The sequence below is a fragment of the Talpa occidentalis genome, unplaced genomic scaffold (genome assembly GCF_014898055.3).
Source record: "Talpa occidentalis isolate TD23 unplaced genomic scaffold, MPIMG_talOcc4v2.1 talOcc4.8, whole genome shotgun sequence".
In the NCBI taxonomy this organism is placed as follows: Eukaryota; Metazoa; Chordata; class Mammalia; order Eulipotyphla; family Talpidae; genus Talpa; species Talpa occidentalis.
The window spans coordinates 96092205-96117255 of record NW_023605194.1 but is presented as its reverse complement, the minus strand read 5'-3'; the positions used below and the strand labels follow the sequence as shown (position 1 = coordinate 96117255).

At 35.3% G+C, this 25051-nt stretch overlaps 1 protein-coding gene across 1 annotated transcript in view; it reads right to left on the bottom strand.

The window, feature by feature from the left end:
• Window positions 1-25051, bottom strand: part of ADAM28 (ADAM metallopeptidase domain 28) — a 312744-nt gene that overhangs the window by 204384 nt on the left and 83309 nt on the right. Inside the window, exon 4 of the mRNA XM_054690295.1 lies at window positions 23956-24026. The gene's annotated coding sequence lies outside the window, so the exon portion shown is untranslated. The remainder of the gene's footprint in view (window positions 1-23955; window positions 24027-25051) is intronic.

Below are 25051 nucleotides of genomic sequence, written 5' to 3'. Positions count from 1 at the left end.
AAGACTCACTTGCAGAAGCAAGGAAAACAAAGGAAAAGATAAACAGTGGGACTACATCAAACCAAAAAATAAATTTTTGTGCAGCAGAAGAGACAGTGACCAAAACAAGGAAACATTCTACCGAATGGGAGTAAATATTTGCACAACATATTGATCAGGGACTGATATGGAAGATCTAAAAAGAGCTCACAATAACCCAACAAAAAAATTAAAAAATCCAATCTAAAAATGGGCAGGAGGGCCTCCCTCATGGTGGGGGGTGGAGGGGGGCAGGTTAAGATGCAACCTATGAAGCTATCTGCAGTCACTGCAAGCACTAGTTTGATCCCTGGCCAGGGGATCAAACCCACATGGTGCAGCAGACCTCTCCTGACTCGCCTTCTGCCTCCCCTCAGCAGTGCATTTCGGTCAATCTGCCTGTTCTGTTCCCCACTCTGTCTCCGGTAAGTCCTCTCACCCCTGGACCTCTGGCCTGTACTCCAGTTCTTGCATGCGTCAGGGTCTTCATATCACTCTGTGGAGAAGCTATGCTCTCTTTTGAGGACACAACTGTCATAGAAGCATGCTAACCACTTGCAAAGACTGCTCTTCTACCTAAGGAGACAGGTCTTAGCCTCATGATCACGTCTGTGACATTAATGTGCTTGCATACCTGCCAAACCTCCAGAAATGAGAATATTCTCTTATCTCAGAGTATCCCAAATCTCCAGCCTGATTGTTGGGGCTTCTACAACAATAGCCTGTTATTGGTAGTTATTGCCCCATCCTTGGTCCAGAGATGCGCTCTTTTCACCTTTAACTACCCAGGTCCACAAATGTAATATAAAGCACCTGCCAAGTGGGGAAAAAGCATGGGTGATCTGACCACTTTCTCGGGCTCCAAAATTCTCTTTTAAACTGTTAGAATCCACAGAGAACCTACCAGGCCTGGGATGGTTGCACAACAGGCAACCATCTAGATTAAAAAAAAAAAAAACCAACTAGATAAAAAAATCTAAACGGTAACAGACAAACCCCAGTGTTTGTCTTACCTATAGTAGCAGATTTCGGGAGCAATTTTATGGGGTATGCAAAACAAGCAGGCTCTAAATCATTAAAAAACATACTGATTTGGACTATATTTTTGAGCAAACAGATGTGTAAAAATGTGAATTTGGCTCTGACAAGCTTTTGAGCTAATGGTACCAGTCTGTTGTGAAGAAATAAACAATGTAGAACTAGTACACAGAGGACATTTTTGGAAAATTTATATAACACTATCATCAGAAGTAAACCCATGGGGTGCTGGAAGACAGTAGCATACTTTTTAGATTCAGTGAACAGATAAAGAATTATTGCTTCAAGGGGATACACAGAAGCAAAAGCTCTCTAACATTTAGAGAGAAGTTGGAAAACTTTCCAACTGTAGGACACATTGTTGTCTTTTGAGAAAAGTGGAAGATAAATTCTCTCCCTCTGGAAGAAGGGCAGATAGCTGTATCTGGTTTAGGAGCCTATAACACAACACTAAACAGAGGTGTGCTACCACTGAAGAAATGACAATAACATCTCTCTGTCTCAAACCAACTACAAATAAGAGCAGAGATTTTTCTGCCATGGAGAGGATGGGCAAGAACCCTCAAACCTGATACCTAAAGATAGCAAGATTAGCTAGCGAGAGTAAATTTGTGTAAGGAAGAGTCTGAACACTAAGTCTTAGAAAGTTAACAGTTAAACATAAGGAATAGGAAACTGATGCAGAAAAGGCAACTCAAAGAGGAAGCCTGTGATAGTAGAAAGAACAAGACAGCAATTTATTTCAGGAGCAAGTGAAGAAAGAATTTCAAGACTGGTTTGCTGTCTTAAATGCTGTTGAAAGATAATATATAAAGACTTAAACTTGACCTTGAATTTGGCAGGTAACTTAGAAGTTGATACTATTGATATAAATGCAGTTTAATTTGAATACTACAGTAGAATTAGCAGATCGGAATGTGGTCAGAAAAATGGAGGTAGGAAGATAAATATCGTAAGTAGAAATATACTTTTGCTTCTAAAATAAAACAAAACAATGCAATGGAAGCATGTATGTATATAATTCAACATATCATAAATAAGTGCTACTAACCTGAATCTAACACTAAGCAATTGCCTTGGCCAACTGCATGAATTCAAAGGAAAAACGAATTGAAAACCAGTTACTGTTGGGGAGCGAGGTAGAGAAGGGTATTGGCACAGATGGTTTGGCGGAGGGTAAATAGAACATATGCACATTTGGAAGAGCAAAAATGTAACCCCCAAATTAAAAAGAAAATCAGTTACTGTAATTGATTATAAGTAATCAAATAATAAGTAATATGTTTATATATATCCCAAAAGGAAAGTGTATGGAATATTATTTTCAGAATAAGAATCCAAATATCAAACAACTTAAGTTTTTTTTTTAGTTCTTCAAAATATGATTTCCTAATCTGCACAGATGGGATTATAGAACTCGGTTTATAGAATTCTGGACTCTGTAGGATCAGACTTGTACTCATTGTAAGTACTTCACAATAGTTTTTAATTATTATTTCTGTAGTAAATTCTCACTCATGGTGTTATATAAACTTTTTTTAGCTATATAAGCAATTATCTTTTTAAGCTTTATTGAGGTATCATCAAATAATATTGCATTTATTTAAAATGTACAAACTGATGATTTGATATATTCCTTTTGTGAAATGATTACACGTCCTTCTTCTGGACATGGTGACCACTGTGTGTGTGTGTGTGTGAAATCACTCAATGTTTATTCTCTTAGAAAATGTCAAGTTCAAAAAAAAAAAAAAAAAAAAAAAAAAAGAAAATGTCAAGTTCATTCTGTTATAGAGAAGCACTGAAGTGCACATAAAGATGTTTCTAAGAATGCTACTTGCTTATTACGGTGAAAACAATGTAGATCAGTGAATGGATGTAACTACCAATTTCTAATGCACATTGAGAAGTATTAAAGAATACCTATAGAAAGGTAATTCTATGAATGTGTCATTAACACTAGTGACCAAGAATATTTAGTATTAATTTTTAGTAGAATGTACATAACACATTGTGTGTGTGTGTGTGTGTGTGTGTGTGTGTGTGTGTGTGTGAAAGAGAGAGAGAGAGAGATAGAAACTGAGTGCCTCAGTAATTCTTGAGAAGATTTGGAAGCATTCTAGTGTGTTTTCCACACACTGAATGTACTTGATGTTTTTTGAGAGTACACATTGTTTTCACACACACACACACACACACACCCCTACACACACACATACACACACACACATACACACACGTCACCAAGCTGAGGAGATGGATGTGTACTCATTTTGCAAAGCAGAAATATGTCAAATCACCAGTTTGTACACTTTAAATATATGCAATATTATTTGTTGATGATATCTCAAAAAAGTTTATCTTTTCTTCCCTCCTCCTCACCAGCACTTGTTTTTTTTTAATAAAAGCAGTCCTAATAGTGTGGTTATAAATCACTGTTATTTTAATTTGCATTTTCTGAAGATTGTAATGTTGAACTTCTGCCATCTTACTGAGAAATGTCTTAGAGAAAACAACAAAAGTTTAAGGTAAAATAATTTTTATTATAGTTATTTGTAAAATCTTATAATTGCCTACGTGAGTAAAATAGAAAACAAGGTAATTAATGAGGAAAGTAGATAACAGCAACATATTTCTGTAGATATGATTACCTATCTATAAATTTAAAGAAAATGGTTCTCTACTAAAAACAGGACAATTTACTAAGATATCCTGATAAAAGTAAATGATTGACATCTAGTAGTCTTAGAATTTATGAGTGACTCTGAAGTAATTTATAAGAAAACAATATTTCATTGACAATTCAAATTTTAATACATTTTAATGTATCTAAGAATACATAATTATTTTATTACTTTACAATATCTAAGTATGCAAGAACTATAGTATTAATATATTATTTTTATAGTATTGAGAATTTAGTGTTTAGAACTTAGTATTTACAATATAACTATAATTTAGGGACACAGAGTAAAATATTATACACATACACACATATATATATAATGTTCCCAGATGGAAAAATGCTATAAATATAACAATCTTCATAAAATTCATGCACAAATTTTAAAAAGATAGGAAAAAATACATCTGGAAAAGATTTATAATTTTTTTCCCTTAAGAAGTCCTACACTCATTTGGAAAAACTGAAAAGGAGTGGTCATCCAATAAAATATTATAAAGAACAAAAGGAGAAAGAGTGGATTTAATATTCTTTTAAAAAGTAAAACACATTATAATCCTATGATAATAAAAACAGCACTTCCATTGTCATAATAGTAAGCAGATCAATTCATATATGACTTTAAATATTATAGCAATCATATTCTAAAGGAATGCTGAAATGGTTAATTTTAAATAAATGTCTCTAGAGAAATTAGTCAATCATATGAAAATAGCCTTATTTTTTCCACAAGTCTTAATAAACACCAGATGAATTGAAAACAAACATAAAAATAGTGGAGCCATTAAATTTTAAGATATAGTTGTAAATCTTTCTATAATCTTGGCTTTAGAAATCACATTTTTTGAGAACTGACTTCCTAAGTTCCAAAGATGGATCTAGGAGATAATTTTTCCTCTACATGAGAGAGACTTTGTACTGGAATTCATATATTCACAGTTATGAAGCAAAGCAAGTTTTAATTTTTAAGTTAAACAATAAAGATTGTTATGTGTGGCAACATACATTTGAGGAGGTGTGAACCTGCTCCCCTAAATCACATACAGTATTGTACACCAATGTTACATCAATAAAGAACAAAAAATACTTTCCCTCCTACTCATCCTGTGGTAATAAAATGGAAGAGAAAGTAAACATGGTAGGGAGGAATAGAAATTTCCATGAGTCCAGGTTGAGTTGGTCAACACTAATGGATGGGGACTGGGTTATATTCTGGCTGCTTGTGTATCTCCAAAGAAATTAGATGTTGTCTTCCTAGGGAAGAAACTGAACTTGCTTATCTTACCAGATGGAACAATGATGGCTTTAGTAATGTGCCTGTCTACTCCAGAGACATGCTGGGCATGTTTTATGCTGGGCATCTCTACTCATAGTACTAAACACTAGAATGCTTCCAAATCTTCTCTAGAATTACTGAAGGACTCAGTCCTCCTCTCGACGCCCCCATCTCTCCCTCCTCTTTCTCTCTTTCTCTGTCTCTCTCTCTGTCTCAGACACACAAACACACACACACTTAAAATGTACATTCTACTAAAAATTTAATACTAAATATTTTTCCATTTTAAAAGCATTTAATTCTAAATTCAACCTTTATTATTAACTTTAATCTGTTGACCTTATATTTAATTCCTAAAATATCTACAATTTTCAGATAATTTAGGGAGCAGGCTAGTGATCACAGAAAGAAATTTCATGTAAAGAAGAAAGCAGTCAAAAAATGGGCAGAAGAGCTAAAAAGAAACTTCTCTCAAGAGGAAATGCAAATGGCCAACAGGCATATGAAAAAATGTTCAACATCACTTGCCATCAGGGAAATGCAAATCAAAACTACCATGAGATACCATCTTACACCAGTGAGAATGGCACATATTAAAAAAACTAGCAACAACAAATGCTGGCGAGGGTGTGGAGAAAAAGGAACTCTTCTACACTGTTGGTGGGAGTGCAAACTGGTCCAACCACTGTGGAAAGCTGTGTGGAGATTTCTGGACCTACTAAACATAGAGCTTCCATATGATCCAGCAATTCCACTCCTAGGTATTTACCCAAAGGACACAGAAACATCAATTCCAAAGAACACCTGCACCCCTATGTTTATAGCAGCACTGTTTACAATAGCTAAGCTTTGGAAACAACCCAAATGCCCAAAAATAGATGACTGGATCAAGAAGATGTGGTCCATATATACCATGGAATATTACTCAGCATTCAAAAAAGATAAACACATGCAATTTGCAGCAACATGGATGGCGCTGGAAGGGATCATGCTCAGCGAAATAAGCCAAAAAGAAAAAGAAAAATACCGGATGGTCTCACTCATAGCAGGAATCTAGAAAACTTAAATAAGGGACCAGGAAAACGAATAACTATAAGAAAGTGAAAATCAAAATCAACAAAAAACTATGAACCAGAGACACTTTTAGGGGGTGGGGGCGGGAGGGGAGGGATTGGGGTCAGAATGGGGGGGCTGCAATTGTATGGGGAATACAACAATAAAAAAAAAAAAAAAAAAATAAAGAAGAAAGCCGCATAGAGCCATATATTAAAAAAAAAGTGTTATGCCATAATTTCTATTTCTATCTCCCAAAATGTATGCATATTTCACTATATAAAAATTAGGTCAAAACTCAAAAATTCAATAAGACAAACAATGGGAGATATAGCAGCATATAAACTATTAAGGTTAATATATTTTTAAAATCTTACTGATATAAAGAAACTATCTTAATATAAATTTTGGAAAATGTCTAAGTAATTCGGAAATGAAAAAATATATATCATCTATTGACATAGAAATTAAAAACTTCATGCTTGCTAGAAAGTTAAATAGATACAAATTAAATTAATGCAACCAATTTTTGCATGGTATTTTAATAACTACCCTGTATAAACAGGATTTTTTAATATAATACTAAAATTATAAATAGGCAAAATATTTAGGACAATTTGGCACTACATAACAAAAACATTAAGCTAGTATGTATATAACTCACATAATCTTCCTAACAATATGAGGCAAAATGACACTCAATCACAGATGATATACAAATGAGGAAAATGACACTCAGAGTTTGTGGCATAGCTAGTAAAGGGCAGAATAAGAATTCTCCATACTCCAATTTCAAAATTGCATCCTAATATTCTTATGAAAGACTTTAAAATTAATTAATTAAAAATAAAGGTGACATGTAAATGACCAAAACACATTTAAGCACCTGCAGACTCAGTACTGATTACAGTAATTCAATGTCAGTTATTGTTGGAGCATTCATTAGTTATGCTGAAAGAATTCTAATTAATAAATATATAGCATGTGTATGTTGTGATTATGGGTGTTTATGTGGTGGCAGGAATTGAGTGGATTAGCCATTGCTTCTCTAAATCTTCTCTCCAAAACATTTTCTCAGTAGCTATATTTCTTTCCATTTCAAAGTTAGGATTCTAGTCCAAATCATGATTACCCCTTATCTAGACTAATGTTAACAAACAGCAGTCCAAATGGTTGCTATGATTCTGCATTTAATATTCTCCAAATTCTCCTCACTCAAAAGCCAGTGATTTTTACTAGTCAAAATCAGATCATATCATGCTCTTTCTTTGAACTATTCAGGAATTTCATTTGGATATCAAATAAAACCAACCTATCATATTGCCCTGTTTATTTCTTTTGAAGCACTTATCTATAATTGAAAAAAATTGTTTGGGGGGGGAGGAAAATTATTAGTTCATTGTTTGAATTAAACACAAGCATTGTATGGTTTAGGACCCTATTTATGTTATTCACAGCTATATGCCCATATCTACAAAGTGTATGAAAGAGTAGATTCCACAGATTCATAGAATTATGACTAAATTAGTGAATGGACAATAATTGGGAGACAATGTGTTAAGAAATTCAAGTGACATTTCAAGAAGGAGAAGTCAGAACACATACCCATTTCATTCACTGGAAATTTGTATCTAAACTGTTTGAAAATCTTTTATTTCATTGTACCATGATTGCCAAAGCAGAATCAAGTATAATTTCTTAATCCAGCTTTTAAAATCAGAGGTTTAAGTTAGTCTCATTTTTATCTTTAACTTTTCTTGTATATGAGTTAAATGTGAGGGAAATGTCTATAAACCTTACATGAATTACACAAAAATTCGTAGCATTGATCACTCAAGGATTCATACAAAGATGATTCAAGGAATTCTCTATAGATTATACTCAGAATTTTAAATGAACAATCAAGTATATACTTTATATTGACTGCCTCTGAAGTTAATTCTTTTCCAATTTGTGGGGAATAAAATTTCTATGTAAAAATTGAGATACTCTTGGGGTGGCACAAGGGGTTGAGTCTCTGCACTATTGGCAGCCACTGCAGCACAAGTTCGATCCCTGGCCAGGGAACTATCCACATGGCATAGCAGACCTTTCCTGTCACACCCGCTGCTCCCCTCTGCAGTGTATTTCAGTAGATCCACCTATTCTGCTCCCCACTCTGTCTCCGGTGAATCCTCTCACCCGCCCATGCCTCTGACCTATACCCCAGTTCTTGGATGCATAAATGAATAAATCTTTAAAAAAAAAAAAAAAGAAAAAACTTTTCTGGAGATTGGTTGCACGACAGTGTGGATGACCTGCACTCTTAAAAATAGTTAAGACAATAAATTTTATGTCGTGCATCTTTTACCACAATTATTTTTAATGAGCTGGTCTATACTTTGAATTAAACTAAATAAAATTTCTAAGTAGGTTGTAAAGAGCAACAAATTGTTGCAAATCAGTTTGTTTTTTAGGCAGATCTTTCCACAACAGTCAAAATATGAGCCTTTCCAAAATGTTCTATACCTGGCACTGCAAAGAAAAATTGCTATCAGTTTCCAATCTTGTGCTTTCAAAATTCAAGAGTGATAAAGCTTGGGAAAAAACTTGTTATTTGAAATCCAGAAAATCATTCACCAATTTTCTATTTTGCATCTAAAAAAGATGACTCTCGAGATACTTTTGTATGACCAAATTTTCAAAGCAAATTGGCATGTTCTTTTGATCAACAAGGAGCATATAAAATATTTAGCCTTACAAAATATGTTAAGTGATTTCTCTTGACATTTTGGTTGCCCATATCGCCTCACTTATTTTGATTACCTTTTGCTGTTGTCTTCAGTTTTAGATTCTGGAATCATGGCAATCTTTGCCAAATTTAAGAGTGGTGGTTGGGAAACTTAAATACTTTAACATTTAACATTTAATTCATTCACTAAGCTATGAACACACTCAGTTTTAAATAGCACCAATTTAGTATTAGAAAGTAATCCCACACCTATAAAAAATGGAGATTTATATACCCAAACAAGATTACAACTCACTAAAATTTAATTCAAAATGGCATTATTTAGGACATACTCCTCAAAATAAATTTTTACAATTTTTAAAATCAAATCAGGTGTGGATTTGACCCCTTGAGATGTCAATGAAGTCTGAAATATTTTCAGTTTGTGCCAAATTTGGGAAAGAAAACACCCAGTCTGCGCATCTTCTCTGTGGCTCCCACCCTTTCAAGCTGCTCCCCAGTGTGTCTGTGTAGTCAATAAGTTATCTGGGTACAGATTAACCCAGATATGTAAGAGATTTAAGATGAAAGCTATTTGTGCTTTCTTTTTATAAAGACGTTTGCATTCCTTCCAGCAAAATACTGAGGTTACGCTAAAAATAATCCTGTCCACCAGTTTTAGATTAAGACCATCACAAGAAACATTGTGGATAATTACTGTAAATGTGTGTATAATGATTGCTTCAAGTTGTACCAGTAAATTACCATGGACCTAATTTGAGGTATTATAGCTAAATGAAAAAATAAGTTGCTTTTGGATGCAAAAGCAACAGTATCTACTTTCCAAAAAAGGATACAGAAAATTAAGGCAATCATCTGGATGATTTATAACTAAATTTCCAAATCATCAAGGCTTGAGTGATCAGATTATTACCTTCCCCAGTTTTCAAAGCAAGTATGCATTCAGACAGAAAAGTTTGAAGAGTTAATGCATTTCCTGAGTAATGACATTTCACAAGTGAGAGCACACAATGAGAACGCTTCCGGTCCCAGTGGCATAGGATTTAACAGAGCTTAATCACATCCATAAAGTCTCTCTTGAAACAAAACGTATTGCTTATGAATGACGTCTATTGCTGTCTAATATTTCCTTCAGGTGATGGCTTTGCAGATGAAGTATGACTAATACACAATACCCCAAAATAAACTACATCTCTTCCATTCCCCTTTCCCGCAAACCCTTCCCACACACACTTGTTTTAAGTGAATGGAAATAAAGCCAACACCATGGAGACTGCCAAATTCCACAGTGTATATACTAGTCATTTTCACCCTAAAATGACATCCCAACCTCCTTCCCTCTGCCCCTCACTAATGTCCTATTCTTTTAATTACAGAAACCATTTTTCTTGGACTCCTCCTCCCAAAAAACTCAGAAGCACTTTTAAGTAATCCTTTATCAACATTTTTTCTAGCTAGAGATAAAAGACAGAGAGTATTAAAAGATAGTACTACACCATAGAACATTTCCATATACTTAATCTTCTCTGAGTGGAAACATTAAGCAACTCATACAATAAAGAGCTAAGCATGACCTAGGAAGGTATCCAGCCCCCGCTCCTTGTGCATTGTTAAAGACCAGACAAGAGGCATAAACAAACCAGAGATTTCTCAGCCTAAGTACTTGTCATAGCTAACTTAAACTCTGCCAATCTACCAAGTGGCTAATCAGTATCAGAGAAGATACCCAAAGTCATGTGACTGTTTAGACTGAAAGCTAAATATTTTAGGCAGAAAGAAATAAGAACTGACTAAAACTAAGTTGTTTTTTTTTTTTTTTTAAAGGAATCAGGTAAACAAACAGAAAAAAAAAACAACAAACTTGAATTTTATTTCCTCTAATGCAATCCTTATTTCCTTTCCAAGAGACACTAATGGAAAACAGACTTAAACGAAGTTGTAGGAGTAAAGGCAGAAGCAAAGATCTCAACAAGTCCAAAAAACAAATAATTCATAGGCTGTATCGATTTCCAGTGTCATTTGTTAAATTTGGTAAGCCATAGTGTTCCAGCCACTGTGGAACATTAAACATTTTGTGTGTGTGTGTGAGCAATCTGAAGTAAAAATGAAGATAAAATATAATCACACTAAATTTTCTAGTGCATTTATTCAAGAGGCCTCTTTCTAATTGGAGCAAGATTCATTTCTGTAAATCTTATAATGCCTATTTTCCTCCTTGCTTTACTGATTAGGAAGGCCAGAACTATTTTTTTTTTTACCTCTACCAACAATAGAATTTCTATTGCATATATATTTTATACTAATCTTAACTCTACCACCAACTTACATTTCTTTATTCATCTCTTATCTGTAAGTTACTTCAAATCCTTTTTGGAATGCAATCTTATATAAATTAATCATATAATCCATATGCTATATATATTTTCCCATTTTTCTTGAATAAGGATAAAATATTTATAAACATAAGTAGGAAAGAAACATCCAGGGTAACATACTATAAGTAGCAGTGAGAATGTTCATGACACTTAACCAACAAACAATATTCTCTTTTATTCCCTGTATGAAGATAACTTCATTTAAGACTTGGTATAAATTACTAGATACTATGCAGAAATCAACAAGACCATGCTCAAGGGAACCAAAATTGGCAAAATATGCTCTTCTGCAAACACAAAATTAAGTTTGTGATAGTTCAATAAAAATCAACACTAAGCATGGTCTTTGGGATCAGGGGGCTGTGCTGGGAAATATCTGAACTTTTATTCAAGGTGCAAGACATGTGAGTGTGTGTGTGTAGTATATCTTTTAGGTATAATCAAATCCATCTAGTCCACAATTTGAACTTCACAGAGCCAGAGGACAAAATCACTGGGATCACAGGTATCATATATTCTTGGAACTATGCTGATCTACAGTATTCAAATAATAGTTTCTTAGTTTGTTCTCTTTTTCAATGTTGTAAGACATACATATTTTATTACATATACATATGTAGTAAGCTCACTATATATACTATCTAAATATATAGTCTATAAACTTAAAATTGAAGTTTATATTGACAGTGGTGTTAAGAGCATTGACAATTTGTACAACCATCTCCAACATCCATGTCCAGAATTCCCTTCATCTTGCAAAATTTAAGCTCTGTACTTATTAAATAATTTCCACCCACTAATGTCTGTATGTAGCAATTTGATTACTTTAGATAGCTTGTAAAAGTAGAATCATACCATATTTGTTTTTGTGTGTGTGTGTGGCTTATTTTATGGATTATCACATCCTCAAGATTCATCCATGTTGTAGCATGGGTCAGAGAGTCCCTTCTGTTTTTAATATGGCAAATATTGTGTTATACATATACCACATTTTGTTTATTCATTCATCTGCAATTGACAGTTGTTTTACTCCCATCTATTGGTAATTGTGAATAAGAATGCTTTTCAAGTGCTTGCCTTAGTTATATTTTTTTTTGCTCAAAATTGTGGATTTTTTTGCAGTTAAATAATTAAGTTTATAATTAGAAAAAGTTATAGCATTTTACCTATGTAACTTTGATGTACAGATTATATGGAATTGCTACATTATATAATAATTATGTTCTAATTTTTGAAAAACTGCCATATTATTTTGCATTGAAAGTGTATCATTTTACATCCCACAAGAAGTACACAAGAATTTCCATTTCTCTATATCCTCACCAAGCCTTGTTTCCTTTTTTGTGAAGTAGCCATCTTAATATATGTGAAGTGGTAACTCACTGTACATTCATTTTTAAGATTTAAAAAAAACTGCTATATGTCATTCATTACATATAAGAGGAAAAAAGACTATTCAATAAAATGTGAGTAGATCTACAAGTTTATTCATAAGTGACAACAATCCTCATCAAATAGCCTGACTGGAATTATGTTAATGGCATGAAAACAAGACCTGTTATTTCCTAACTCTCAAATGCCTTGCTTAAGATCTCAAGCCACTATGACTGACAAGTATGTAATGGTGTAATCTTCCAAGCTGGCTGGTTGTGATTACTCATGACTGCTGAATTTCTTCTGGAACAACAATAGGTGGCAGTAAATAAAATTGTAAATGGACCTGTCTATTTAAAGACAAGGCAGAGATTCTAGTTTATTCTTTTTGCTCTTTTTTTCCCCTTAAGCATTTTTTATTTGATGCAACCCAAAACACATTTAGCCCTCAACAACTCCATCCTTTTTTTTTAAGCACATGTGTGTCTCAAGAGAATGAATCCATATGTTTCTGATTCATTTACAATTAATTCATCAAAATGTTGTTTTGATGTCCAAGAAGCTTTATTGAGGCTCTCTCATGAGTCTTTTTTCTTAGAAACAGGAAATCATGCTTTGCCAAGAGCCAAACTCAAAACACACCAAAGGGTTTTGAACTGAGTTTGAAACATTGGGACTTCAACATCTAAGTGACTGCCAAATTTGGACAAGAACATCTCTTCATCTCTACATGCAAACCAACCCCTGATTTAATATTAATCTCCAGCTCTTAGGATGCCAGCATGACTTGAACCTTTTTGAACAAGCACTGTAAGATTCTAGGTGAGCAGCAAAGCAGTATGAAGATGCAAGAAAACACCAAGAGATTTTTTTTTTAATTACACTAGCAAGACACAGTGAGTTTGTTAAAAATGCCTATAGATAGCACACACACAACCCCCTGAACAGTTTCCTCTCATCCAGTCTGTCCTGTTTTCCATTCAAAGGCATCTCAGACAAGGTAGCTTAGTACTAGGTGATATTAACCACCAAAGGCACAAGCTGTTATATATCCACAAGCTCTTCCCAAAGACCAAACTTTCCTTTTACAAATGTCAATGTCATTCAGTCCTCAGTGTTCTAAGCATTAGCATTTCAACCTCTCTAGAATTCTGTTTCTCTTCCACCTGAACTTATATAGCTTTATATCTTACATTAATCATTCTCAAATACTCTAACCAAATCGGTCAGCTTTTTGTTTCAAATCTCACCTAATACCTTCAGATCCACAAGTCTGCTCACACTATTCTAAGTTTTTGTGTCACTCTGAATTTCACCATCATTTTTACTTGACTCTTACTTCTCCTTAAGGACACATATGTCAATTCCAGCCTAATAGCATCTCACATCCTTCTGGATACTTATTTTTATTATACATAGTTTTATTATACATAGCACTTAGTTTTATTATACATAGACATTACCATATACTCCTCAAACATTTCATTAATTGTAATCATATGCATTCATTAAAAAGATGAATTTACAGAATTAAATTATTTTCAAATACTGTATTAGTACCATAACAAGCTGCTAGAATTTTAGAATTTTTTGTGTTACGGAAAATAAATAATGGATGGGTTTTTAAAAATAATTGAATGTGTGTGTCTGTGTTTGTGTTTGTGTGTGTTGTCCATTAGAGTAACTATACCCACTTTGCCTTTGGCAGTTAAGTACCAGCAATTGGTCCCTTCGACCCCTGAATCCAGATACTACCATTGCATATAGGTTTTTCAAGTGAGAGACTGCCATTCTCAATGTATATCTAGTCTATAGAGAAGATCATCACAGAGATTTTAAAAGATTCTGTGGATTCCTGCACATTTTTCCCTTTTAATTAATTATTTTAAAAATTATAATATTTTTATTGAATTAACAATTGGTTTACAGCACTGTATATGCTTCAGTGAAACCAAGAACTTGTTCTTTGAAAACAATTTTTTTTAGAAAGGAAAAACCATTCACTAGGCTTATGAAGAAAAGTAAAGAGAAAATTCAAATCAATAGGATCAGAAATGAAAGAGGCAAAATAAAAACAGATGTTATAGAAAGACATAAGTTCATACAACCTATTATGAACATCTCCATGCAATAGACAACCAAGAAGAAATAGGTAAATTTTTAGAATTATATAAACTTCCAAAACTGAATTAGGATGAATAGACATTTTAAATAATCCAATCACAATCAGGAAAATTGAAAGACTAATACATCTCCCTAAGAAGAAAAACCCAGGCCCAAATAGTTTCTCAAGTGAATTAAACCAACCCTTCAAAGATGACTTAATACCTATCCTCTACAACTGTTCAAAAAAAATATCAAAAAGGGTGGAAAACTCCCCAACACATTATATGAGGCCAACATTAATTCCAAAATCAAAAACAGTATAAAAAAGAAAATTATACACCAATATCCCTGATGAACAAAGATGTAAAAATTCTCCACAAAATCCTAGCAAACTGATTACAACAATATATTAACAGAATTGTATTGATAGAGCATCCTAGACAAGCAAGGCTAATTCAACACATGCAGATCAATCGATGTCATTAAACAGATCAACAGAAAGAAAGATAAAAATCACATGATTACTTCGATAAAAGCCAAAAAAGCATTGACATAATTCAAAATCCATTTATAATAAAAACACTCAATAAAACTGTATTAATGGAATGTATCTAAACATTATAAAAGTTACATATCCACACCCTACATCTTGTGCAATAGTGAAAAGCTGAAATCATTTCCAGGATCAGAAAGAAGACAAGGTTATCCACTGTCATCACTACTATTAAACATATTATTGGAAATCCTAGCTAAAGCAATTAATAAGTAAACTATATAAAAGGAATCCAGACTGGAAAATAAGTGCAACTGTCCTTATTTGCAGATGACAGAACAATAAACAGAGAACACAAAAGACTACCAAAAAATTATAGAAATTATAAATGAATGCAGTGAAGTGGCAGTATATAAAATAAATACACAAAAATCAATTGTATTTCTAAATATGATATATCAGAAGAAAAGTAAATAAGGAAATCTATACCATTTATAATCACACCAGAAAGAATGTGAAGTTCCTGGAAGTAAAGTTAACAAAGGAGGTGAAGAACTTATATATTGAAAATTATAAAATTCTGTTAAAGGAAATAAAAGAAGACACAAAGAAATGGAAAGATATCCCGTGCTCATGTATTGAAGAATAAACATCATTTAAAAGGCCATATTACCTAAAGTAATTTACAGATTGAATACAATACCTATCAAAATTCCAATGACTTTACAAGGAAATGGAACAATTATAAAATGTATATAGAACCACAAAAGTGACTGCAAAGCTAAGTCAGTTGGTAAAGCCTTTATGGAAAATGGTGTGGAGATTTATAAGAAAATAAACATGGAAATTCCTTAAGATCCAACAATATCTTTAATAGGTATTTATCCCAAAACATGAAAACTTAAACATGAAAAGATTTATGTACACCTATGTTCACAGAAGCACTGTCCACAATTGCCAAGGCATGGAACCAACCCAAGGGCTCATCAACAGATGAATGGATAAAGAAATTATGGAATATATGATCAACTGAAAACTACACAGGTGTTAAAAATAATGTCTTTTGGGACAAAACAAATGGCATTCAAGGTGATTATGTTACATGAAATAAGTCAGAAAGTGAATGGCAGATATCAGATGGTTCCACTCATCTGTGGACTATAAATAACCAAAGAACATACACAGGTAAAACACAGCAGAAGCATATCTTAGACTAAGTGAACAACTTTATTGTTTACCAGAGGGAATGGGGGGAGGGAGGAGGACATGGCAGAGGCAGGTAGATAGAGTTCTGGGATGGTTGGTTTGGTGGAACATGTACACATATGGAGTGGAACAAAAATTACCCCAAAATGTAAATTTAAAAAGACAGATAGGAAGGGCGGATCAACATGGCAGTGAGGAAACGCTGCAAGTAAGATTTCCCATTAAAAAAGTTAATAGGGAGGAAAAGTGGCAGGTCCCAGAGAGAACTGGGACACGGAAGATAAACAGGTGACTCCAGCAAACTACCCTAAGAAGAAAGTTGCCATAAAAGAGGACTAAAAGGGAGGAAAGCTCAGAACCCTGCTACCCTCCCCCACCCACAAAGTCGGCACTCTGCGACCAACAGAAAGGAGGAAAAAACAAAAAAACTAAAACAACCAACAAGAGCAAACTACGCATCAAGTGGGACTGTGAGTGGAAAGGAACTATTTCAGCCACCACACCCTGTGAACTAGAGCTGTGGAGAACCCTGCAGGATTCGCCGTGGAGGTGAGCGAATGGCTCCAGCCGTCATTAGAGAAAAACAAAGACTCCTGGAAACCTATACACAGCCCCAGGCCAGCCGGTAAGCTTGTGCAGAAAAGCAACATGCTTGGAAAGGATATGAGGATCGCCGCTGCCCAGGTCCCTGCACCTGCAACCTAGGCTTGCGGGGAGATGCGCGGGGCCCTCACTGAGGTGAATGTCCCTCACTGAGTAATCAGAAACCAGGCACCCGGACACGGGAGTGGGGTGCAAAAGGCGCCATTTCTGTGGACACTGAACAGGGCTACAGCCTGCGTCCTGGACCTGAGGGCTTTGGAACTGAGACCCAGGGCACAAAATTCGGGGTGTGTGATCCCCACGACGGTGGGGCACAAGGCAGACACAGCACCCCAAAGCCGTTGAGGCTTTCCCCACCACTCCCACTCTGTTCCCCGTCCCACCAGGTAAAAAAAACAGCTCCCCAAGGACACTAGGAGAGAGCTCTAGCGCCACCTAGCGACCAGAAAAAAATCACCAACACCCCATAGAATAGGGACCTTTCTTCAGTAAACACTGCTTGAAACAGGCAGAAGACTCCCTGAGGAGTCAGAGGTAAGCTGGGAAGTTCGCCCAACCCAGGCCCCTTCTGACCAGCAGTCCGAGCCCAGAGGGGGAGCAGGCACCAACAGCCGGGGCAAATCCAGCGTGCTGGAGAGTGTGCCTGTCTCCGAATTGCCATTTTAGAATAGGGACCTTTCTTCAATAAAGACTGCTTGAGACCGGCAGAAGGCTCCCAGAGGAGCCAGAGGTGATCTGGGAAGTTTGCCCAGGCCAGGCCCCTTCTGGCCAGCAGTCCAAACCAAGAGGGGGAACGGGCACCCAAGGCTGGGGCAGACCGGGCATGCAGGGGAGTGCATACCCGCATTGCCTTTTTAGAACAGGGACCTGTCTTCAATAAAGATTTCTTGAAACCAGCAGAAGGCTCCTGAAGGAGCCAGAGGTGAGCTGGGAAGTTTGCCCACGCCAGGCCCCTTCAGGCCAGCAGTCCGAACCCAGAGGAGGAGCGGGCACCCACAGCCGGGGCAGACCGGGTGTGCGAAAGAGTGTGCCTGTCTCCAAAGCACCATTTTAGAACAGGGACCTTTCTTTAATAAAGACTGCTTGAATCTGGCAGAAAGCTCCCCATGGAGCCAGAGGGAGAAGGTTCCCTGTGCAGTCAGAGGTGAGCTGAAAGCCCCCATAAGCCAGGTCCCACCTGGCAGGAAGTCAGAGCCCAGAGAAGGATCCAGAGATTTGGAACCCAGAGTGCAATCCAGCTGCCCCACCTCCAGGGAAGTCTGTGGGACTTCAAGACGCACCTTTTTAACTAAACACAGAAAAGAGGAGAGATTCTGTGACAGTGACCATTAACATATTCAAAGCACCACTGCCTCACTAGACTTTTGGCATAACAGTTTTTGACTTGTTTGGATTGCCAGTTTCTGAAACTCCCGAAAGAACACACCAAAAAGAAGCCAGCCAGTAGCAGTGACACAGTGTCCCAATGCATAAGGCAAATTAGAAGACAGGCAGCAGGGAAAAGAAAAACTACAAGCAAAGTAGCAATGCCTCAGAAAAAAAGACATACCACAAAAAAAAAAAAAAAAAAAAAAAAACAAAACACCCACCAGCTTACAACTACGGTGACTTGGAAGAACTTCTGAGCCTTCAAGAAAATGAATTTAAAATTGCCATGATGAAAACACTGATGGAAGTCATTAAGGAAAACAACGCTCAGAAGAATGAAATTGAGTCCCTAAAGAGGAAAGTAAAAGAAATGCAGGAGATCAAAGAATTAGTGGAGGTGCTAAAGAACTCTGGGAAAAGCAATGAAAGCAGAATAGATGACATGGAAGAACAAATAAGTACTCTTGAAGACACAGAAATAAAAAGAACCAAAACAGAAAAGGAAAGAGAAGTATGAAGGAAAAAGACCGAAGAAAGACTTCGGGAACTATCTGACTCCATGAGGAAAGGAAATATAAGAGTTATAGGAATCCCAGAAGGAGAGGAGAGAGATGTAGTAACAGAGAAAATATTCAAGGAAATAACTGAAGAGAACTTCCCAAACATGAAGAAGGAGCTGAAAATTGATATACAAGAAGCAAGAAGAACACCAAACTTTCATGACGAAAGAAAAATACAGCAAGACACATAATAGTAAAGCTCCCAAGAATCCAGGACAAAGAAAAAATAATGAAGCTGACAAGAGGGAAGAAACAGATAACATTCAAAGGAAAACCAATCAGAATGACATCAGACTTCTCCGAAGAAACACTACGGGCAAGGAGAGAGTGGAGGGACATAGTCAACAGACTTCAAGAAAACAGATGCCAACCAAGAATACTCTATCCCGCAAAGCTCTCCTTCCTCTATGAAGAAAGAATAAGGACCTTCCCAGACAAACAGAAACTCTGGAATTTCATTACGACTAAACCCCCACTCCAAAAAATACTATAAGGTGTCCTAAAGCCAGAACCTCAGAGGGACGAATAACAACGGAAGAAGGCCAAAAAAAAAAAAAAGTTATTAAAAGAATAAATAAAATCAAAGGAAAGACAAACACAATGGCAAATACAGATGCTAACATATCAATATTAACTGTAAATATAAATGGACTAAATTCTTCAATAAAAAGACACAGAGTTGCAGGCTGGATTAAGAAACAAAACCCAACCTTTTGCTGTCTCCAGGAAACACATTTAGCTACAAAAGATAAAAATAGACTCAAAGTTAAAGGATGGAAAACAATCCTACAAGCAAATGGACCAAAAAAAAAAAAAAAGCAGGAATAACTATACTTATATCAGATAAAACAGATTTCAAACTCAAAAAGGTAAAAAGAGACCCCAACGGTCACTACATTATGATCAAGGGGACAATACTTCAAGAAGAAATAACACTCATTAACATATACTCACCAAATGAAGGAGCACTAAAATATATCAGACAACTATTATCATCTTTGAAAACAGACATCAGAGAAAACACATACATAGTGGGAGACTTCAACACACCACTATCAACAATGGATAGATCAACAAGACAAAAAATAAGTAAAGACACTAAAGCTCTAAATAACGACCTAGAGCGTTTGGGCTTAACAGACATCTATAGAACACTAAACCCAAAAAAATCTAAGTACACATTTTTCTCAAGCACACGGATCATTCTCCAGGATCGATCACATACTGGGACCTAAGACAAACATCAACAGATACACCAAGATTGAAATCATATCAACCATCTTTTCTGACCATGAAGGCATCAAACTAGAAATAAACCATAAAAAGAAGGCAAGAAAATCTCCTACCTCATGGAGATTGAAACCCACACTACTGGAAGGCCCTGGACTAATGAGGAGATCAAAGAAGAAATTAAAAAATTCTTTGAATTTAATGACAAGGAGGATACCAATTTCCTAAATGTATGGGATGCAGCAAAAGTAGTAATAAGAGGAAAATATATAGCAATAGAGGCTCACATCAAGAAACAAGAAAGAACTCAAAGAAACAACCTAATCTCGAAGCTCAAAGATCTAGAAAAAGAACAACAAAAAAACCCAAAACCAGTAGAAGAAAAGAAATAATAAAAACAAAGCAGAAATAAATGAAATTGAAACTAAAAAAAAAAATCTAAAAGATCAATGAAACCAAGAGCTGGTTCTTCAAAAAAATAAATAAAATAGACAAACCCCTAGCCAGGCTCACAAAGGAAAAAAGAGAGAAAGCACAAATAAATAGGATCATAAATGAAAGAGGAGAAATCACAACAGACACAGCAGAAATCAAAATAATAATGAGAAACTACTATAAACAGTTATATGGAAACAAGTTCAACAATCTAGAGGAGATGGACAAATCCCTACAACTCTACAATCACCCAAAGCTAGATAAAGAAGAAATAGAACACCTAAACAGACGAATTACAAGCATCAAAATTGAAATGGTAATCAAAAACCTCCCCACAAACAAAAGCCCAGGACCTGATGTATTTACAAATGAATACTACCAAATGTTCTGAAATGAATTAGTGCCTATCCTTCACAAATGCTTCCAAAAAATTGAGAAGGAAGGGATAATACCAAACACATTCTATAAAGCCAACATTACACTAATACCAAAACCAAACAAGGACAACACAAAAAAAGAAAATTACAGGCCAATCTCACTAATGAACACTGATGCAAAAATCCTCAATAAAATTTTAGATATCAGAATCCAACAATGTATCCATAAGATAATTGATAATTCACCACGACCAAGTAGGATTCATTCCAGGGACACAAGGATGGTTCAACATCCAAAAATCAATCAACGTTATCCAACACATCAACAAAAAGAAATATAAAAACCATATGATAATATCAATAGATGCTGAGAAAGCTTTTGACAAAGTGCAACACCCATTCATGATAAAAGCCCTTGAAAGTCTTGGGATACAAGGAACATACCTCAACATCATAAAGGCCATATATGACAAGCCAACAGCCAGTATCATTCTCAATGGTGAAAAGCTGAAAGCATTTCCATTAAGATCTGGAACAAGACAAGGATGTCCATTCTCACCACTGCTTTTCAATATAATACTGGAAGTCCTAGCCAGAGCAATAAGACAAGACAAAGACATACAAGGAATCCAAATAGGAAAAGAAGAAGTCAAACTATCACTATTTGCAGATGATATGATAATATACATAAAGAACCCCAAAAACTCCACAGAAAAACTAATTCAACTAATCAATCAGTTCAGTAAAGTGGCAGGATACAAATCAACATGCAAAAGTGGGTAGCCTTCCTATACACAAACAATAAATCTGAAGAAGAAGAAATCAAAAAAGCCATCCCTTTTATTATCAAAAGAAAAAAAATCAAATACTTGGGAATAAATCTAACAAAAGAGGTAAAGGACCTATACAAAGAAAACTATAAAACACTGTTAAAAGAAACAGAAGAAGACACAAAGAAATGGAAAGACATCCCCTGCTCATGGATTGGAAGGATAAACATTATTAAAATGACCATCCTACCAAAAGCAATATACAGATTCAATGCTATTCCAATAAAAATTTCAATGTCATTCTTCAAGGAAATAGAACAATTATTGATGAAATTCATATGGAATCACCAAAAACCCTGAATAGCCAAAGCTCTCCTGAAAAAAAAAAGAAGGGAATGGAGGCATCACACTCCCAGACTTCAAACTATACTATAAAGCCATAATCATCAAAACTGCATGGTATTGGAACAAGAACAGACACACAGACCAATGGAATCAAATAGAAAATCCAGAAATAAACCCACAGATTTATGGTCAACTAATCTTTGACAAAGGAGCAAAGACTATGCATTGGAGCAAAGAAAGTTTGTTCAATAAATGGTGCTGGGAAAACTGGGTCACTACATGCAAAAGAATGAAGCTTGACAACTACCTAACACCATGCACAAAAACCAACTCAAAATGGATTAAAGAACTAGACATAAGACCTGAAACCACAAAATACATAGAAGGAAATATAGGCGAAACACTACATGATATGCACATCAAAAGACATCTTTACAGACACATCACCCAAAGCAGTGATAGTGAAGGCAAAGATAAACAGCTGGGACTACATCAAATTAAAGAGCTTCTGCACAGCAAAAGAGACTATAACAAAAACAAAGAGAAACCCCACCAACTGGGAGAACATTTTTGCATACAACACTAATGACGAAGGACTGATCACAAAAATCTACAAAGATCTGATGAGACTCAACAAAAACAAAGAAAATAATCCAGTCAAAAAATGGGCAGAAGAGCTAAAAAAGAAACTTCTCTGAAGAGGAAATGCAAATGGCTAACAGGCATATGAAAAAATGTTCAACATCACTTGTAATCAGGGAAATGCAAATCAAAACTACCATGAGATACCATCTTACACCAGTGAGAATGGCACATATTAAAAAAACTAGCAACAACAAATGTTGGCGAGGTTGTGGAGAAAAAGGAACTCTCCTGCACTGCTGGTGGGAGTGCAAACTGGTCCAACCACTATGGAGAGCTGTGTGGAGATTTCTTGACCTACTAAACATAGAGCTTCCATATGATCCAGCAATTCCACTCCTAGGTATTTACACAAGGGACACAGAAACATCAATTACAAAGAGCACCTGCACCCCTATGTTTATAGCAGCACTATTTACAATAGCTAAGATTTGGAAACAAACCAAATGCCCAAAAATAGATGACTGGATCAAGAAGATGTGGTACATATACACCATGGAATATTACTCAGCATTCAAAAAAGATAAACACATGAAATTTGCAGCAACATGGATGGCGCTGGAAGGGATCATGCTCAGTGAAATAAGCCAGAAAGAAAAAGAAAAATACCGGATGGTCTCACTCATAGCAGGAATCTAGAAAACTTAAATAAGGGACCAGGAAAAAGAATAACTCTAAGAAAGAAAATATCAAAATTAACAAGCAACTATGAATCGGACACACTCTATGGTGGGTGGGGGGCGGGGAAAGGAGGGCTTGGGGTCAAAATAAGAGGGTCGCAATTGTATGGAGAATATAAAAACAAATTTTAAATTTAAAAAAAATTAAATTAAAAAAAGAAAAAAAAGAAAAAAGAAAAAGACAGAGAATATTGAGGTGAGAAGGGAAAAATAAAATATAACCTATTAAGATACTCCCAAAAGGCTTTTGTCAAACTTCCTCTCTGAGTAAACCTTATAAGCAAGGAGAGAATGGAATGACATATTCAAAATACTTAAAGATAAAAGCTGCCAGCCAAGAATACTATATCCTGAAAGGCAGTTCTCGAGATATGAGGGAGAAATAAAGGCCTTACCAGACAGAGATGAAGGAGCTTGCAAACACTAGATATTCTAAAGGAAATCTAGAAAGGAGATCTTTTATGAAAATCAAAGAAAAGAGAGTCTACAAAAAAATTGAACGAGGATAGAGGACCATGAAATAAAACAAAAATAGCAGTAGGAAATCCACATTTATCAATAATCATCCTAAATGTAAATGCACTGAACTCACCGATCAAAGTGTACAGCATGACTGGTTCAGAAAACAAAAATTCAACTTTTTGTTGTCTCCAGGACACCCATCTGTGTTACAAAGATAAACAAAGACTTGAAGTAAATGGTTGAAATACAATCCCGTAAACAATTGTATCCCCCCCAAAAAACCCAGGCATAGCCATGCTTATATCAGATAAATAGATTTCCAGCTAAAAAAGGTAACATGAGATATATATATATATATATATATATATAGAGAGAGAGAGAGAGAGAGAGAGAGGTTATACAAATAAATTAATTGTAAAATAATTATAAAATATTTATAATAATTACAAAAATTATAAAATAATTATAGAAATAAATGGAAACATCCATGTTCATGTATTGGATGATTAATGTTAAAATGTCCATATTGCCCATATTATATTTATAGTAACATAAAGACTCAATGCAATTCCTATCAAAATTTCTAATGGTAATTTTGAAGAACAGAAAAAACTATCCTAAAATTCATATGGATACCCAACAGTTTCCAGTTTTTTTATATATATATGACTCCTATTAATTAATCTGAAAACAGACAGTGATAACAACATAATAGTAGTAGGGGATTTATCATACAATTATATTCATTGGAGAGATCTACCTGGCAGAAAATCATCAATGAAACTTTTGACCCACTTTGTTTAATGAAATAGTATTAAACAAAGAATTAAACCAAACAGGTTTAAACCAAATAGGCTTAATAGGTTTATATGTCGAAACTCATGCAATGCAGCAAAAGCAAGTTAAAAGAGAAAATCATTGTGTGAAACACCTTCATTTAAAAGGTAAGAGGATCTAGAATAAAAACAAGTCTTTTTTTTTTTTTTTAAAGATACACTTTTTTTTTCCAAATTTTTTTTTAAGATTTATTTATTTATTTATTTATTCATACAAGCACTGGGTCCAGTCAGAAGTGCGGGAGGGTGAGAGAATTCACCAGAGCCAGAGCGGGGAGCAGAGCAGGCAGAAGGACCGAAGTACACTGCTGAGGGAGCAGCGGGCGGCAGGAGAGGTCTGCGCGCCATGTGGGACCCTCCTCTGGTGGCCGGGGAGCAGCCGGGGATCGA